Genomic DNA, 6,731 nt, shown 5'->3' on the forward strand with positions numbered 1-6,731 from the left:
AAAAATTTATAAATTATCAAGGGCTCATGAGGGAGGCGGGGTGGAGAGGGAGGGGAAAAATGAGAAGCTGATACCAAGGGCTCAAAGTAGAAAGAAGATGTTTTGAAAATGACGATGGCAACAAATGTACAAATGTGCTTGAAACAATGTATGTATGTATGGATTGTGATAAGAGTTGTATGAGCCCCCAATAAAATTATTTATAAACAAACATTGTTATCAGCGCCATGGAGTTGTTTCCAACTCCCTGCATTACTGCCTCCAGCTGACCAAAGCACGGCTGGGCCCAGTGTCATCCTGTCATTTCAATGTTTGAGGCCATTGTTGAACTCACTTTTTTTTTTAACAGACTCTCTATTTACCAAGCATGATGTACATCCCCAGAGACCAGTCCCTCCTGATATCCTGTCCAAAGTATATGAGATGAAATTTCCCAATCCTCACCTCCCAGGATTTTTGAGGCTGTAAATCTTTATAGGAAGAGATAACCTCAACTCTCTCTTACCGAGTAACGGTTATAGGGTTTGAACTGCTGAGTTGGGGATAGCAGTCCATTACATAGCAAGGAACCACCAGGGCTCCTATTTACTCTGACAGGTGCTTACTTTGAGATTCTTTATCAACATCATAGTTCAAAGGCATAAATTCTTCTTCAGTCTACCATATTCACAGTGCAGCTTCTGTATGCAAATGAGGTGGTTGAAAGGATCCTGGCTTTAGTCAGATACATCTTAATCCTCAGTGTGCCATCTTTGAGTCCTTGACTGCTGCTCCATGGGTACTGGTTGTGGATACAAGTATAGTTAAATCCTTGATAACTTTATGTTTTCTCTATCAGATGTTACTTGTTGGTCTACTTGAGAGGATTATTGTTTTCTTTACACTGATGTATAATCCACACAGAAGGCTGTATTTTTTATTTTCATTAGTGTTTAAAGTATTCTTCACTTCCAGCAAGGAAGATTGTGTCATCTGCACATCACAGGTTGCAAATGAGTCAATGAGTCTTCCTTCAAACCGGACACCATATTATTCTTTATATAGTCCAGCTTCTGGACTATATACATTGCTCCGTTTATAGACTGAACAGTACAGTGAAAGGATGCAGCTCTAGCATGCATCTCTTCTGAATTTAAACGATGTGATCAGTGAGACAGAAGTGTGAAAGTCTCAATGGATCAATGTTAACCCATAAAGAAATAGTTTAGAAAGCCCTATGGGACAGTTCTACTTTGTCATATGGGGTCATTCTGAGTCAGAATTGTCTTCATAACACACAGCACCATTTCAGTGACTGTCTTCTGTAGTGACTTGTCTAATTTGTGCTTGATTTAAACATTTCTGCTCATTGGTACAACTGTTTCCAACTTTAGTAATTTGCCTCTGTTGATCATGGAGTCCTGGAGAGATGTGTGCGGAATAGTGTGAGTTTATCTTATAAAATTTTTTTGCAACTTTTTCGTTTTTCACCAGCTGTGTTCAAATACAACCGATACATGAAGCATCAAAGAAAGATGGATGAATACAGTCATGGTACCAAAAAGAATTGGTCAATCTTCAGCTATTTCAAGAGATAACAAATGATCAAGAATGAATAATATTGAGTGAAAAAGTCCAAGTTGCATTGACTTTGGGGGAAATCAAGGCACAGGAATTGATTGACTACTATTTGAGATGTTTCAATGAATGATCACAATGTGGGATACATTCTCTTTTCTGTACCTAGAAATTTGGAAGTTATCTACCTGGACAGCTGAGCAGAAGTCAATTTGTACCCATTCCAAAGAACGGTAATCCAACAGAATCCAGGTACTCTTCAACAGTATTTCTAGCATCATACGATGGCAAGATTCTGCTGAAATTAGCTGAAAAATAGTTGTAGCATAGAGGTGCCAGGAATTTAAGCCCGATTCAGAAAAAAGATGTGGAGCAAGAATTATTATTGCTGATGTCAAGTGACTCTTGACTGAAAGTAGAGAATACCAAAAAGACCTTTACCTCTTTTATTGACTGTGCTAATGAATTACACTGTGAGGGTAATAAAAAATTATAGGTAACATTGTGAAAACTGGGACTTTCAGAACACTTAATTATTGTCACGAGCAGTCCTTTGACTAAATAAGGGAATATTGCATGATCTCAAATTTGGAAAGTTGTGTGCAGGATTGTACATAGGATTGCTATGAGTCAGAATTGATTTGATGTCACCTAACAACTTTATGTTTCTCAAACCCTCTTGTTTTCACCTCATTGATTGTGTTTCTATGTTTCAGAAATTACTAAAAAATTTTAGCTTATTAATGACTATATTTTTCATTTTTATATACCACTATGGATTATTTAAAATATATATTTATGTCCTTCTAAGAGGCTTTAAAGGTAGAGAAAATAGCTAAATATCTCATCTTTAAAAGAGATCTGTATGAAGGATTGAAAATATAATTCTTTTCCAATGCTTTGGAAATTGTCTAGACTTTTAGATATATAGTAAGAGCTTCAATATATATATATGTACCTGTGAAACTATAATCTTTCGCCCCATAGAAGTGGTGTTATTTTACTGTTGAGGATATAAAGCATGAAACTGACAATCAAGGTATATTTAAAAATTAATAACAGAGCAAATATTTCAGTACCTTTTAGAAAACTGTAAGAGGTCTAATTTGTAAAGTTATGAAATGACACTACTGAAAAAGTGAATTTTCAGAATATATTAATATTAGATAACCAGTCAACATTAATTCCATACAAATCACTGAAATGGAGGACATGAATAAATTACTCACTTAGTTAGTCTTATTGACTAAAGAAGTATATTTACAAATAAAAGAAAATAATCTAACATGGTTGACTATGGGTGAATATGCATAAACAATTTTAATTTGATTGAACTTACACATTTTACCTCAGCAATTTTCCATTAGAACCTATTGTGCTTAATTTACAATTAATCTACAGAGAGGTTAAATAAATTCTCTAAGACTTGTCGAACATTAAAGATGAATTTAAAACTAGGTCAAACATGCTCAGTATTACTACACTTCATTAATTTTTAAACAATTTGATGTTTAATAATGCATTGACAATGTTAAAAGGTAAAGGAGGACTAAAATCAAATGAATGCAAAATTATTATATAATACATCGATTTTTATTTTCTACTTAAAAAAAAATCTTTTTATTGGGGGCTCATACAACTCTTATCATAATCCATCCATCCATTGTATAAAGCATATTTGTACATTTGTTACCCTCACCATTCTCAACATTTGCGTTCCACGTACGCCCCTGGCATCAGCTCCTCATTCTTCCCCCTCCCTCCCCACTCCGCCCTCATGAATCCTTGATAATTTATAAATTATTATTTTGTCATATCTTATACTTTCCAAAGTATCCCTTCACCCACTTTTCTGTTCTCTGTCTCCCAGGAAGGTAGATTCTTGTAATTGGTTCCCCCTCTCTACCCCACCCTCCCAGTATCGCCACTCTCACCACTAGTCCTGAAGGGATCATCCTTCCTGGATTCCCTGTGCTTCCAGTTCCTATCTATACCAGTGAACATCCTGTGGTCTAGCCATATTTGTAAGGTAGAATTGGGAGCATGGTAGTGAGTGGGGAAGAAGCATTTAGGAACGAGAAGAAAGTTGGATGTTTCATCTTCGCTACACTGAACTCTGACTGGCTTGTTTCCTCCCCATGAACCCTTCTGTAAGGGGATGTCCAGATGCCTACAGATGGGCTTTGGGTCCCCACTACACACTGCAGAGATAATAACATGCACAAAAACACAGCAGAGCAAAATCACAACAACAACAAAAAAGAAAAGCGTGTAGCTAGTTCAAGGACTGATTGTTGGCCTTTTGGAGTGCTTTCTGGTTAAGTCTGGTGGGGTGCCAAGCCCTGCCCCCAAAGTCTGTTTTTGGAATTCCCTGGGGACTTCGTTGCTCTGTTTCCCTTGTTGTTCTGTTGCACGTCCTTAGTATTTTGCCTCAAAGTGGTGGGATCAGATCAGGCGCAATTTCCACACTGTGTCTCCAGTGTTGTCCCCTGTAGGGCTATGGGTCAGTGAGGGATGTCATGTCTCATAGTGGGGCCGGCCATATATTTTCTACTTTTACATACAATTATTGTCTGCAAATTAAAGAACACGTTTGCTTCCTACCATGGGCTTTACAGTGATATCCATATTCTCGCAAACAAATTTCTCTCTTATTTTCTTACTCTTCAAACCCAACAAAGAGAATGTTGTATATTCTGAGCAAAACTTCAACCATAATGAGGTGAGTAAAATATTTATTTTTGATGCAAAATCAATATGCATATTGTAATGTGTTGCTATAAGAAATAAGAATGGATACAAACAGTACAATGGTTTCAAGTTGAAAACAGAGACATACTATTATTTGAATGACAACAGCTGTTTCCAAAAATTTGCTTATTTAAGGGCATTTGGAACAAAAGAACATAGTAGTTCAACTTTAGCAACAAATAAAAATATCAACAGTGGTTTGTGTTTTCCATTCAATTCTTTCACTGCAGTGATTAGCGTGGGTGGATATGGTAAAGACAAATGATAATGTTAAATACAAATGATAGTGTTTGTTCTCACAGGACTTACAGATCATCTAGAGAAGTGGTTCTCAAACCATGAGTCGTGACTCCTTTGGGAGTCGAAGGACCCTTTCACAGGGGTTTCCCGATTCATAACAGTAGCAAAATTACAGTTATGAATTAACAATGAAAATAATTTTATGGTTGGGGCGTCACCACACCATGAGGAACTGTATTAAAGGGTTACAGCATTAGGAAAGTTGAGAACAACTGATCTAGCATGATTGTCCCTCTTTTCCCAGTGTTCTTGGAAACTTACTTCATGACCATGGAGGGAGCCTTTGACTGGTTGTGCTCATCTGGAAGGATCTAGTAGTACATACTTTTTTCCTGTGAAAATGCTTATATTTCATTCTCTATGCCTCCAACGATGCTAGTCACTTACTTAGCAAGAATAAAACAATATTTCTTTTTGAAAGCATGACCAAATTTTATTATTATTTTTGGGACCAGTACAGCCATTTGAAATGTTTCAACATGGCTGAACCAAGAGCATTAGAAATATTAATTTATCTATGCCAAGAAATTTGTAAGATAGCTACCTGGTCAACCAACTAGAAGAGACCCATATTTGCGCCCATTCCAAAGAAAAATGGCCCAATAGAATGTGGAAATTATTGAAAAATATCATTAATATCACATGCAAGCAAAATGTTGCTGAAGATAATTCAGAAATGATGGCAGCAGAACATCTGCATGAGTTGTAAGGAATTGACAATGGATTCCGGTGAGAATGTTGTATAAGAAATATAATTGTTTCCTCAAAAATTGGAAAAACTGACCACCAATTTCATATGGAGAGGGAAGAAGCCCAGAATTAGCAGAGTACTCCTCAAGATGAAGGACAAAGTAAGAAGGCTCACTTTACCTGATTTTATCACTTAATATACAGTCACAGTGGTCAAAACAGCATGGTACTCTCATAATAACAGATACTCAGACCAATGGAAAAGAACAAAAAATCCAGAAGTAAAGCCATCAGCGTATAGACAACTAATAAGGGCCCCAAAACATCAAGTGGGAGGCAGATGCGCTCCTTCGCAAGTGGTGCTGGAAACAATGGATATCCAAGTGTAGAAAACTGAAACAAGATGTTTACCTCACCCCATGCACAAGAACAAGCTCAAGGTAGGTCACAGAACTAGAAATAAAACCCCAAACTATCAGGACCATCAATGAAGGAATTGGGACAAACCTGAGAACCTTGGTCTAGTGAATACATAGACTAACTACAATAGGGAAGGGCACACACACACACACACACACACACACACACACACGAATTTGAAATCAATTAAGTGGGATTTACTAAGAATAAAACACCTGTGCATGTTGAAATACTTCACCAAGAGTATGATAAGGCAATCCACAGATTCGGAGAGGATTTTTAGCAATGACACAACAGACAAAGGGCTTATTATAAAAATCTACAATACCCTCCTGGCTTGAAAAAAGAGAAAAACAGTTAACTCCCTGAGGAAGTGGGCAAAATAATTGAAAAGAAGTTGTACTAGGGAGGAGGCCCATATCGCCAATAAACACATGACAAAGTGCTCCTGATCATTAGCCATCAGAGAAATGAAAATTAAAACAACCATGAGAGACCATCTAACACCCTTGAGGACAGCCCAAATCAGAAAATCAGAGAACAACAAATTTTGGACGGGATGTGGTGAGATAGCAATTCTCCACTGCTGGTGGTCGTGTAGATATATACAGCCTCGGTGGAAAGCAATCTGGCAATATTTAAAGAAAAAGGAAATTGATCTACCTTATGACCCAGCTGTCCCTCTATTGGGCATATACCCAGAGGAGGTCAGAAAGAAAACATGACCAGTTTTCTGCGTTCCGATGTTTATTGCGGTGAAATTCACAATCGTTAAGAATTAGAAACAACCTAAATTTCCATGGATAGATGACTGGATTAGTAAACTCTGGCACATACATACAGTGGAGTACTACGCATCACCAAAAAGCACGGTGATCACATGAAACATATCATTTCATTGGAAGAGCTTAAGGAAATTATGCTAAGCGATGTCAGTCAATCACAAAAGGACAAGTATACACGAGTCCCCTGAGGTAAGTATAATCAGCACAGTAGGTATAGAAGAAAAGATT

The sequence above is a fragment of the Echinops telfairi genome, unplaced genomic scaffold (assembly GCF_000313985.2).
Source record: "Echinops telfairi isolate 266 unplaced genomic scaffold, ASM31398v2 ScPeMD7_6;HRSCAF=24_1, whole genome shotgun sequence".
NCBI lineage: Eukaryota > Metazoa > Chordata > Mammalia > Afrosoricida > Tenrecidae > Echinops > Echinops telfairi.